Genomic DNA, 11,758 nt, shown 5'->3' with positions numbered 1-11,758 from the left:
AAGGTGGAAGGAAAAAATAAGTTGGATTGGTCTTAGATAATGCAATTTTCATTCTAGGTGAATTTCAAATGTATCCCTCGTCTTAAAAGGTTCTAGTGAAGTTCTAATTATCTCTCTAATTACAACACATACTGAGGTTAAGTGTTCTTATCAAATGGTGCATTAAAAATGGGTTTTATTCCCAGGCTGGATCTAATAGGTTGAGATACCGGCCTTAACACACAGAAATTGTGTTCATTCCACTTACCAGATTGTGAAAGATTCTGAGGGTCGGAGCCATCATTATCCAGTGCAATGGTGTTGCCTAGAAACGGAGATAAGTTCCCAATGTAAATTAGACTATACAACTTTATCCTTTGTGCAATTTGTGTAATGTTTTTAGCAAATAGCGACTGATGGGTCATAATTGAAATACGTGGAATGTTGTTAGCAAGCATTGGGTGTAATTTTAAAGGAGCATCTGGGAGATGGGTGGGACTTGCCTGTTCTTTCTAAGAACAAATGCAATGACCACGTCATACCTTTCCTCTAAATCTTCAGTGACTATGAATATTCCCTTGAAAAAGTTACAGGCTTCCCTGGACCTCCTCCTACCTGCCAGCTTTTAAACATTTCGTTGCTCCTAGGATAGAAAAACATTTCTCAGTACAATCTACAAGTCGCACATGGTCTGCCCTGCCCAGCCTACTGGTCCAGCCTTGCTTCCCAGCTTGCTTACTATGCCGCTTGCTCTTAGTTCTTCATAAGCACCACTATCTCCCCACCACAGGGCCTTTGAACAGGTGTCCCTCTCTGATTACAATGCTCTTCTCTGACTCCTATTCATTCTTCAGATCTCAATAGCCACTTCCTCCAGAAAGCCTTCCCTGACCTCTCTGGTTAGGTCAAATCTTTCCTGGCTGTAACAATACCACGAATGTCTCATTTAAATATTTGTCACAGTTGAAATTTTTAGTTGAAGAAATTTTTAATTGTTATAATCTTCATGGCTAAAAACTTAAAATGAAATAAAAAAGATTATCTAAAGCTGTCTAGCTTTGATTCCCATTCTCATGTCTTCCACTAGAGAGCTACTTTTTTTTTTTTAGTTTCTTATTTATCTTTCCAGTATTCTTTTTTGCAAGGACAAATGCAAATATATATCCTAAATATATATGTTGGTTTTGCCCTTTTTAACACAAAAGATAATGTACTTTATACATGGTCTACATCATGACTCTGGAGCTTATTCTGTATTGAGACATTAAGAATGTTTCTCCTTTTTATAGCTGCATAGACTTCCACTGTGTAACTCTTCCATTGTTTATGGAACCCATTCCTTAGGCTGGCAGTAACATTGCTTTCAGCCTTTTACTGTTACAAATACTGCTGCAATTAGTAACCCCATGTATGCATGCATGTCTCTCTCTCTCTCTCTCTCTTTCTGTTATTTATGCATGTGCAGGTTATATGTGGAGTAAATACCCAAAGATAGGTTTACTGGGTCAAAGGATGAATGAGTGTACGAGTACTTTCAGTAGATACCGCAATGCTGTGAGCTGTATCATCTTGCAGCTTCATCAGCAAAACATGATCGTCCATTTCTCCCCCGCTTTCCAGTCCTGTTTGTCCCAAGTTTGTGTCTGGGAGGTGAGAAGTGGTCCTCTGTACAGTTTAAACATGTATCTTTCTTATATTGATTACAGTTGGCTGCCTTTTCAGGTGCTTCAGGACCCTTAGTGGGTTTTGTGTGTATAAAATGTATGTCCATGTTCCTTGCCCAATTTCTCTTGCGTGCTTAATCTCTTCCTTCCTGTTATCTAGGTGCTTTTTATTACAGAGATTAGCCATGTATCTGTGATATGTTTTGCAAATGTTTCCCCCAGTCTGTCATTCTTACGACTTTCCATATGGTGATTTTGGATAGTTAGTAACTATTTCTCCTGCTAAAACACTAATAATGCCAGACACACATCTCTTTTTGGCACCTCTATCATCCCAAAACCTTTTTTTTTAATATGTAAAAAAAAAAAGGTGAACTGTGTTGTAGATGGTCTCCATCTCTGAAAATGTTCTGGTTTGCTTAATTTCCCCTGCCTTCCCCTCCCTCTGCCTCTCTAAGCTGGAGCTCCAGGTGCTCTTATATCATTGGGAAAGGCGGAGGCTAACATAATGTTACCTGGGAAGCGCCTGGAAAGGCTCCCTACCCACAAGGATTCAACCTAATTTTCACCATCAGTGATACATTCAGTCTTAATTCCCAAGGACTTTGTTCAAGTCTTTGTTACCTCTTGTCTGGATTTAAGCCCATCTCCAAGTTTGGCTGCCTAGATCCTGTCTCTCTGACCTCCAGCCTATATGCTGCCTCCAGATGACACTTCTTATAGAATAGTCCAGATCAGACTACTTTCTCCTTCAGCTTTCTTGTATTGCCCATTTCGTTCAATATTATGCTTTCCACTTCCTTCCTGAGAAGGTCTCAAAGGACGTGTTCAGCTGCATGTCTCATTATGCTCTCGCTGATACCTTTTGTTCCATCCCGTGGGCTTCTTGCCTCATCCACCTCAATGCCCTTCTCAGGTTGTTCCTTCCACCTGGCATGTCCTCTTTTAATCCAGTCTAATCTACCTACTAAGTATTTCCCATTTCTCACCATCCTCCTCTCAGCTGGGATTGAGTTCTGTTTTCCCAGGGTGCTCACAATATTTTAAAAAGATAAAAGATCAGGGGTGCCTGGGTGGCTCAGTCAGTTGAGCATCAGACTCTTCGGATCAGATCATGATCTTAGAGTCCTGAGATCAAGCCCTGTATTAGGCTCTGTGCTGAGTATGGAGTCTGCTTAGGATTCTCTCTCCCCCTCTGACCCTCTCCTACAGCTCACACACATGTGCACTCTCTCTCTCCTAAAAAAAAAAAAAAGCTAAAAGAACATATTCTATGCTTTTCTTGGAAGGCATGGGCATGGCTCTCCATCTACCAGAGTATGATCTCTTTGAGGGCAGAAATATCCTCATAGGGTTCTGTAAGAAGTAGTCTCTAAGGCACTTGTTGACTAGAATTGAGGCAACACTCAATTCTAGGAACTTAATTTTAAATAAATTTGCACAATACTCCTGGGATAGATAGCAACTTAAGACTTACATAAGTAAGAGTTAGTTTAGCACAGTGGGTTTTTTCTTAAATTATGGTTCATGAAAACATTAGTGTGTGTGTGTGTGTGTGTGTGTGTGTGTGTTTATGAGAGAGAGAGAGGGAACATGTTCACAGGAGGAGAATGGTGTCGAGACAGAGGGAGAGTATATGTAGACGTTAGAAGGAGAATATCTACTCTGCATTTTGCCAAGGAGTATCTCTGCTCATTCCTGAGGTAGCCTGTCTCATTATCCTACCAAACTATATCCTTCCCATCTTTTTTACTTTGGATGAAATGTATCCATGAAAACTTTTCTAGTTAACTCGCAACCATCCACCTTACATCACTCTGCTAGGTTAATATATTCTGCATGGGTGTGCCAAGACATTATTGTATTGTATCTTGAGGCTACCCTTTGTCTGTCTTATCTCCTCTTTGGATTGTTCTTCTTGATTGTATTTCCTATTTAATCTTGTAGCTTCTCTAGAGAAAGAGCTCATTAATATTTGATAGCGGGAGCATTCTTCAGGATTTGTGAGTGGGTCAGACCCAGCCTCTCCCATGACTGCCTAGAATGGAGATTAGGTTTTCCTAGGCTTCTTTGCATCTCTGTGTGGCCATGTGACTGAGTTCCCGTCAATGAGATGTAAACAGAAATGCCACATATAACTTCCAGAACTGGCTTTTGAAGTAAGAAGTCTCCCCCTTTGGGGCCCTTTCTCCTTCCCACTGAGAGGGATGCCAAGGTAATGAGTGAAACTTGAGCAACCATCTTACACTGAGGTGTAATCTCTAATGCTCAAAACAGCTGTGTAGTGAGATACAAAGAGCCTGAGTCTGTGATGACTTTCTGAAGATGCATTTCTAGACTGCCTATCTCCAGACTTCTTAGACATGAGAAATAAGGCTTCTGTCTTGTGTGGGTCTTCATGATTTAGTGTTTCACTGTTCTTGGCCAAACCTAATCCCAAGTGAATATAGTCATAGGAAAGGACAGAGTGTGGAGATTTACAAGGATCCCTCACGCAAGAACCAAACTAATACTCTGCCTGTATAAGAATAATTTACAGGGGCACCTGGGTGGCTTAGCGGTTGAGTGTCTGTCTGCCTTTGGCTTAGGTCATGTTCCCAGAATCCTGGGATCGAGTTCTGCATCAGGCTCCCCTCAGGGAGACTGCTTCTCCCTCTGCCTATATCTCTGCCTCTCTTTGTATGCCTCTTATGAATAAAGAGATAAAATCTTTAAAAAGGAATACCTTATAAATCATTAAAGGGGAGAGGAAGAAGACCAAAATTGTTCACTAATGGTCATATTTCCTTCTTGTTGAGAGCAGAGACTGTGCCCATAATGCAGTTTAAATACTCTGGAAGGGAAAGGAGTATCAGAGAACTGAAGCAGGAACAAGACAAAAACCACAACGTGTTATGGAAGCTCGAATGTAATGTGTCCTGGCTTTTCAGACTATCAGTAGCTGACTTCAAAGCATAGGAGATGTAGAATTTGATCACATGGTACCTTCATTCCTCAACTACAGCTAATTTTGTTTATGACAACTAACACATTAAAATGAAATTTTAGTAATAATACCTCTCTTTATTTGAGCTATTGCCAGGAATTTGAAAGAAGAAGGCAAAAAAATATTCTAGTCTGGCATCATTATTCCACAGAGCAAACCACCCAAGGAAATCCTTGCCAATAATGCAGTGACATGGGCATTACGTTCTGGTAGGGAAACTGACATCCAGAAAGGAAAGTGATTCACCCCAAACCACCCACCTACTTGGCTAACAACATGATTAGGCTTTGAACTCCCCTTGAGGTTCCTAGACCAGTTGTCTCAGCACAGTTGTGTCAGCCCACTTATTCCTCTATCCATCAGGAATATTCGTTGTGCCATGGAAAAGTGGGGGGAAGTGGAATGGAATATTCATCTCTGCCGTAAGGTTGTGGGTAACCAAACATTGAGCTTTCACCTACCACCCACAAAAGAGAACTTTAGCTTTCAGAATGTTTGTAAAGAAACATTCCTTCATGTTGTGTGTCTCCCTGAGTCTAAGAAGTGGGTTTTGCTTGAGAGAATGAGGAATAAGATGCCATGTGTGCTGAGAAGAGCAGTGTCAGGCCATACCGATGTCTTTCTATGGGGTTTAGAAATCTCCAAGTCTTGAGCTGACAGGTGGGCTAGTCACAGTGACAGTTTACAACGTTGTAGTTGGGATAATGAAATGAAAAAATAAATATGAGGGGCACCTTGGTGACTCAGTGGGTTGAGCAACTACCTCTTGGTTTTGGCTCAGGTCATGATCTTGGGGTTGTGAGATAAAGCCCTGCATTGTGCTCTGCACTCAGTGAAGAGTCTGCTTCAGACTCTCTCTCCCCCTCTGCCCCACCCCCTCCTCTCAAATAAATCTTTATTGTTTTTTTTTAATTTTAATTTATTTATGATAGGCACACAGTGAGAGAGAGAGAGAGGCAGAGACACAGGCAGAGGGAGAAGCAGGCTCCATGCACCGGGAGCCCGACATGGGACTTGATCCCGGGCCTCCAGGATTGCGCCCTGGGCCAAAGGCAGACGCCAAACCGCTGCGCCACCCAGGGATCCCTCAAATAAATCTTTAAAAAAAGAAAACAGAAAATATGACCAACATGTTCTTTGGTAGATGGCAATGTCCCAAAGCACAGAGCTCTTCAAACAATAATATTGCTATTTTTAAAAAACAAACAATGTGCTGTCCCTTTCTACTCAACGTTTCAGTGTATTTCTTGCTTGTTACAAATTTCTGACACCTGTATGTGTATAAGGGTGCTAAATCAGACTTGGCTATAACAAATCCTGATGTAATGGGAGATGTGCTTTTTCACAGGTTCTCCTCCTTGGCGCTTTAGGTAAAGTGGCCCAGCTTAGAATCTCAGGTTTTAACATTGAAAGAAACCTCTTAGCTCAATATATAAGTAATCCAGTCCCCTCATTTATAAATGAGAAAATTTGAGGTCTTAGGAGACGCAAGATTGTGCCCAAGGTCACAAAGCTAGTGGAGGTTTTAATAAGTATCCCTTCCATTCCTTTCATATCTTTGCAGAACAGATTAAGAAAATATTTTTCCCTCCCCTTCTGTTTTCTCAGTCACCAGCATTCCAGATGTGACCCGACTATTTGGAATCATAAATATGGCACAACAAAGCAATACTATATACAATTTATCAAATGATGATGAATATTTTTTTAATTCTGTAGGAGCAAAATGTATCATCACCATTCACTCTTTCTCACTTTTGTTGTCAGCTTTTTATGCCTCGGTTGAACTGGTTGTTCTTTGCACTGAGGTGTGTGTGTGAGGATGTCATGTGTTAACAAGCTAATTAGTAGCATTTCTGAGCAGAAGTAGACCTTGCTAACACAACCCGAGTCTTTGTGTCACAGTGCTGCTGGATGCAGGTGCTGCTCTTAGGTGTCAACAAACCTCAATACAATGGAGACATTACCCAGGGCTAGGAGAAGTCTTCTGAGAGCAGCAGATGACCTCATTTGGAGCCTTCTAAGTAGCTGTATTGGCCATTGGTCTGAGAAAAGTGCTAGATGCCTGAAGGCCCCTGGTAACCCAGCGCTAGCTCCCAACACCTCTCACAGATATTCACATGGAACCAACTGCTGGCACTCAAAGAAGCAGCACATACTTGTGAAAAGAGCCATAGTGCTAAAAGAAAGAAACCGAATTCTACCCACCAGCCTGCCTCCAGCTGGGTGATGTTCCCACCCCATCCACACACTTTGTCAAAATTGTATTTGGCCAAGCTTTCATTCCTGGGACAGAAGTTATCAGGCAAGAGTCCAACAAGTAATGAAATCTCATGCTTTCAGGGGTGGAGAGCAATGCTGTATTAATGTAAGAGGACGAGGAGGTGATCAAATCCACATCTTGTAGACATAATTTATCTGATCTACTTCTAATAGCATCACTAGGACATAAGATAGCAAAGTTCTATTTGATGATTCCAGGGGATTTTGTTATTTCACCTTCATTGAAAAGGATCGATTGTGGCACTTTCACGTTTCATTTCAGATGTTGAGAATAGGAAGTTTGCTTTCCCAGCTTGGACTCAGAAAAACAACTAATGAATTCACCAAGTATTTATTCAGCACCAACTCAATAGGCCTGAGCCTGTGCTCAGATGCTGGGGTGAAAGCTCGGACCTGCACAATCCTGGGAGTGCATTGAAGGCCTCATGCAATCCATATAAATGCCCTATTGAGTACCAATCTGGCCCAGGCAGAGAAGGCTGTTTTGACATTCCTATTTTGAGATTGCTACGTGGTAATTGCCACCTTCTCTGCATTATTTTTTTTTTCCTTTTCCTTCAGAGAGAATACAAAAATTTCTGAACTCTTGTCACTGGTGTTTAATGAAAACTACCAGAAACTGACTGTCATGCAGAACACAAAGAGTATAATTGGTTTCACAATTACTTAATGCTCCTAAAAAAAAAAAAAAAAAAAACCATAGGGACTTCCAGAGAAACATGGAAGATTTAAAAAAAAAATTACTTTACCTCCAATCCCTCTCAAACTCCCATTAAGATGACAGGAAGAGAAAGGAAAAAAAACACACATCAATAAGGACTTTGAGAACAAAAGGGGAAATAGCAATATTTTGAAAGCCAGGGAGCAGATGGATAGGCAATAAGTGACTTAGGAGGGCAAGAGAAAGATGAATGGCAAGAGCCCATGAGAAGTGAAGCCAAACAGCAGGATTAACAGAGCCACAGAAGTCTATAGTGTCAGCAGCAGTGGCACCAGCTGCTTCCAAAGGGGTGTGTGCAGGACTGGAACCAGGAGGAGTGGTTGGAAGTCTGTTGAAGTGGTAGTTCCACCGAGGATCTCCTACAGCATCCCTGCCCTACCTCGTATAAGACAGGAGGTTTATTCTCAAAAGAGGTTGAGCAAGAAGATCCTGGACTAGGGACCACTGGGAATGGCTGAGGGCATCTGTGACATATGGCAGCCATGGAGACTAAGCGGAAGGGGGCAGGGGAGGGCGGCAGCATCTGCAAACCTAGCAGTGACACCACCAGCACCATTGTACTCTTGCTCCTAGACTGCTGGCAGCCAGGCCGGCAAATGCGCTGACAGGAGAAAGGAGACTTTGTTTTGGGTAAACTGGTCGACCCAAGAGAAAGTATCTACAGATACTGTGGTAACTGTGATAAGCAGAATAGTTAGTCCATGTCCCAATCCCTGAAACCCGTGCATGTATTAGAGTACAGGGCAAAGCAGAATTACATGGCAGTGGAATGAAGATTGTGCTAACCAGCTGTCCCTGACATAGGGAGAGTGTCCCAGGTCATCTAGGTGGACCCAACATAATCACCAGGGTTCTGAAGAGAGAGAACAGGTCAGAGTGATGTGGCATGAAAGAAGCTGACCCAATGTTGATAGCTCTGAAGATGGAGGAAGGGAGCCCAAACCCAAAGAGTATGGGTGGCTTCAAGAAGCTGGGAAAAGGAAGAAAATGGATCCTTCCTGAGAGGCTCCAGAAAGGAATGCAGCCCTCCCAACACCCTAGTTTTAGCTCAGCGAGACTGTACCAAACTTCTGACCTCTCCAGAACTGTAAGATAAATACAATGTGTTGTTTGAAAGAACCGAGTTTGTGGTCATTTGCTGCTGCTGCAATAGAAGACCCATGCAGATACTATGGGGAAGGAGACCCACCTCCTGGATCCCATCAGTTGCAAATCCTGCCCATACTCTCTGGACTGCCATTAGCTTTTTACAACATCCAAGGAATAACAGATATTTGAAGGAAATATCTAACATAAAAGGCAAAGTTCAAAATTAATAAGCATCACAGAGGGAAGAGACCATGAAGGGACCAGGGGACAATGTAAAGAATAAACAGGCAAACAAACAAACGAAACCTCAGAGAAATAAGAGAGAATATTGTATCCACTAAACCAAAGAACCGAGTGCCCTTAAAATGGAACATCCAACAGATTTAAAGAGCTCTCAGGATTTAAAAATATAATAGGCTAAATAAATATCAAATTAGAAATGTAGAGAAATAAGTTTAAAAACCTCCAAAAAAAGAGGTCTATGGCAAGCTGTGGACATGGGTCCTTAATAAAAGTAGATACTCTATTTAAGCGATACCAAGTGAAACCTAGGAGAAAACAAGAGGATAAAATGGATTATAATGCTCAGAAACACTTATTAACCCAGGACAAAATAAGTACAATTTCCCCAAAACAGTTCGAGTAACTGACAGAGAAGTTATTTGTCAGATTGCTCATGCTTACATGGAAGGGGATATGATAGCCTGTGCAGTGAATGCTCATGAGCTTTCAAAGTATGGTGTGAAGACCCGCCTGACAAAGCATGCTGCCCCATATCATACGGACCTACTGCTGGCCTGTAGGCTTCTCAGTAGGTTTGGCAGAGACAAGATCTATGAAGGCCAAGTGGGGGTGACCAGAGGTAATCACAAGGAGGATTGTCCTTGTCAAGCTGGTGTTTCACCAACTATTTGAATGCAGGCCTTTGACAGAACTACCGCTAATATAGTTGTGGAGGCCCTCACAAGAGCACATAACTCCCTGGTTATGATTCAGAAAGCAAGGAATTCAGTGCAGAAGTCCACTGAAGGCATACCGTGGGTCGGATCACGGCAGAGGACATGTATTACCTAATGGAAGGGAAGAAAGATGATGCTTACAAGAAACAATTCTCTCGCTCTGTGGAGAACGACATAAACTCCAAACAAGAAAACTCATACTACTATATGGAAGAATCCAGACTATAAGGTGAAGCCTAGGAGGGCACCTGGGTGGCTCAGTGGTTGAGCGTCTGCCTTCGGCTCAGGGCGTGATCCCGGAGTTCTGGGATCGAGTCCCATATCAGGCTCCTTGCATGGAGCCTGCTTCTCCTGTCTCTGCCTCTCTCTGTGTCTCTTACAAATAAGTAAATAAAATCTTTTTTAAAAAATAAATAAAACAAATAGTTTTAAAGTAAGAGAAAAATGAGAAAATAAGAGTCTCTATAAAGGATACCCAACAGGCATCCCAGAACGAGATGGAAGTTACTGGACCCAGAGTCAACAAGCCTAGTGCAGGAATGGAAGAAGACCCCCAATGAGATACAGACAGCACTGTGTTTTTTCAGAAGTCCAGTAACAGAGGTGATTCTTCAAGAAACTTCTAGAGAAGAATACCTGATGATGGACAAAGGATCAGGCATCAGAATGATCTCAGTGGTCTTAAAAGTAATACTGGAAAGTAGAAGAGCAGTGCCTGAACAGCTCTGGAGAAAGTGGTTTCCCCCATAAAGTTTCCAAGTGAGCAAACAAGTCTGCAAGTGCAACAGCATTGCTCTTCGGCCATTTGAAGACTCAAAAAGTTGCCTCCCATGCACTGTTTTTCAGGAATCTACTAGAAGTTATATTCCTCCAAGATGAGGAGGAAACTCAGAAAGCAGATGCTCTTAGCCAAGCAACAGGGCACTCTACAGAAGAAAGTAGCCGAGGGATCCCTGGGTGGCTCAGTGGTTTGGCGCCTGCCTTTTGCCCAGGGCGCGATCCTGGAGACCCAGGATCGAGTCCCACGTCGGGCTCCCGGTGCATGGAGCCTGCTTCTCCCTCTGCCTGTGTCTCTGCCTCTCTCTCTGTGTGTGTGACTATCATAAATAAATAAAAATTTAAAAAAAAGAAAGTAGCCGAGAGAACCTCAGAATGATTACTATGTAACAGGTCCAAAGAACACCCAGCTCAGCTTGGAACAGAAGGACAGAGGGCTCAGAAGGGATGAATCCAAGGCCGTGGGGGAAGCAACTGGCAATTCATCTGTTGCATTGGTCCTTAGGAAGTGCATGCTTACTGCAGAGAGCTTCCCTGGAGCTGAATTTGAAAAACACAGCACACAATTCAAAACAAGACAATTATTTGCTCGGAGGATTGGAGCAGAAATCTGTGTATGTAAAATAAAATATAATCCTAGGCCAGGATGAGCTCTAGTCATACGTGGGTGTCAATCACTACAATAGGGCAATACTGAATATTGACTTCACTCCGGTGGGTGCTATAGGACCTGCTGGTGGCTCTATAAAGACGACAGTGGTGAGGAGGACTGAAGACGTGTGTATACATGTTATTTACTGGGCTGGATTGTAGAAGTGGCCACAACGCTCTTCTCCCTGTTCTTTCACAAAGCATAGCATCTCCTGTCAAGAGACAGAGTTTGTTTGTCCTTCCCTCAAACCCAACCAGCCTTCTGTGAGAATGCAGCGGGAGCACCAGAAAGCCAGTTCTGAGCTGGGTCCTCAAGAAGCTTCCCGTGCTCTCACTTTGCACCATCGAACCCTGACCCTCCCGTGTGTGAGCAAGCCCAGCACAGTCTGCTAGAGGATGAAAGAATCCATGGAGTGTGAAAGAGCCACCCCAGCTGAGACCACTTAGACCAGCCAGCCCCCTCCCCCCAGCCAACCCCATAACCGACCACAGCTGCATGAATGAGCTCAGCCAAGTCCAGAAGGATTGTCCAGCCCAGCCAAGTTCAACTTGGTTCAACTGCTGATCCACAGGCCAATATGTTTCGGAGTCCTTGGTTACACAGTAAAAACTAATTGATATTGTGTGTGTGTGTGTGTGTGTGCATGTG

The 11,758-nt window shown here is 42.8% G+C and overlaps 1 pseudogene; it reads left to right on the top strand.

Moving 5' to 3' along the window:
* Positions 1-9,203: 9,203 nt before the first annotated feature.
* Positions 9,204-11,502, top strand: LOC129507873 (60S ribosomal protein L5-like; annotated as a pseudogene).
* The last annotated feature ends 256 nt before the right edge of the window (positions 11,503-11,758 follow it).

Source organism: Nyctereutes procyonoides, unplaced genomic scaffold (assembly GCF_905146905.1).
Source record: "Nyctereutes procyonoides isolate TBG_1078 unplaced genomic scaffold, NYPRO_anot_genome, whole genome shotgun sequence".
Lineage (NCBI taxonomy): Eukaryota > Metazoa > Chordata > Mammalia > Carnivora > Canidae > Nyctereutes > Nyctereutes procyonoides.
The sequence above is the reverse complement of the archived record's forward strand: the minus strand, read 5'-3'. Positions and strand labels throughout refer to the sequence as shown.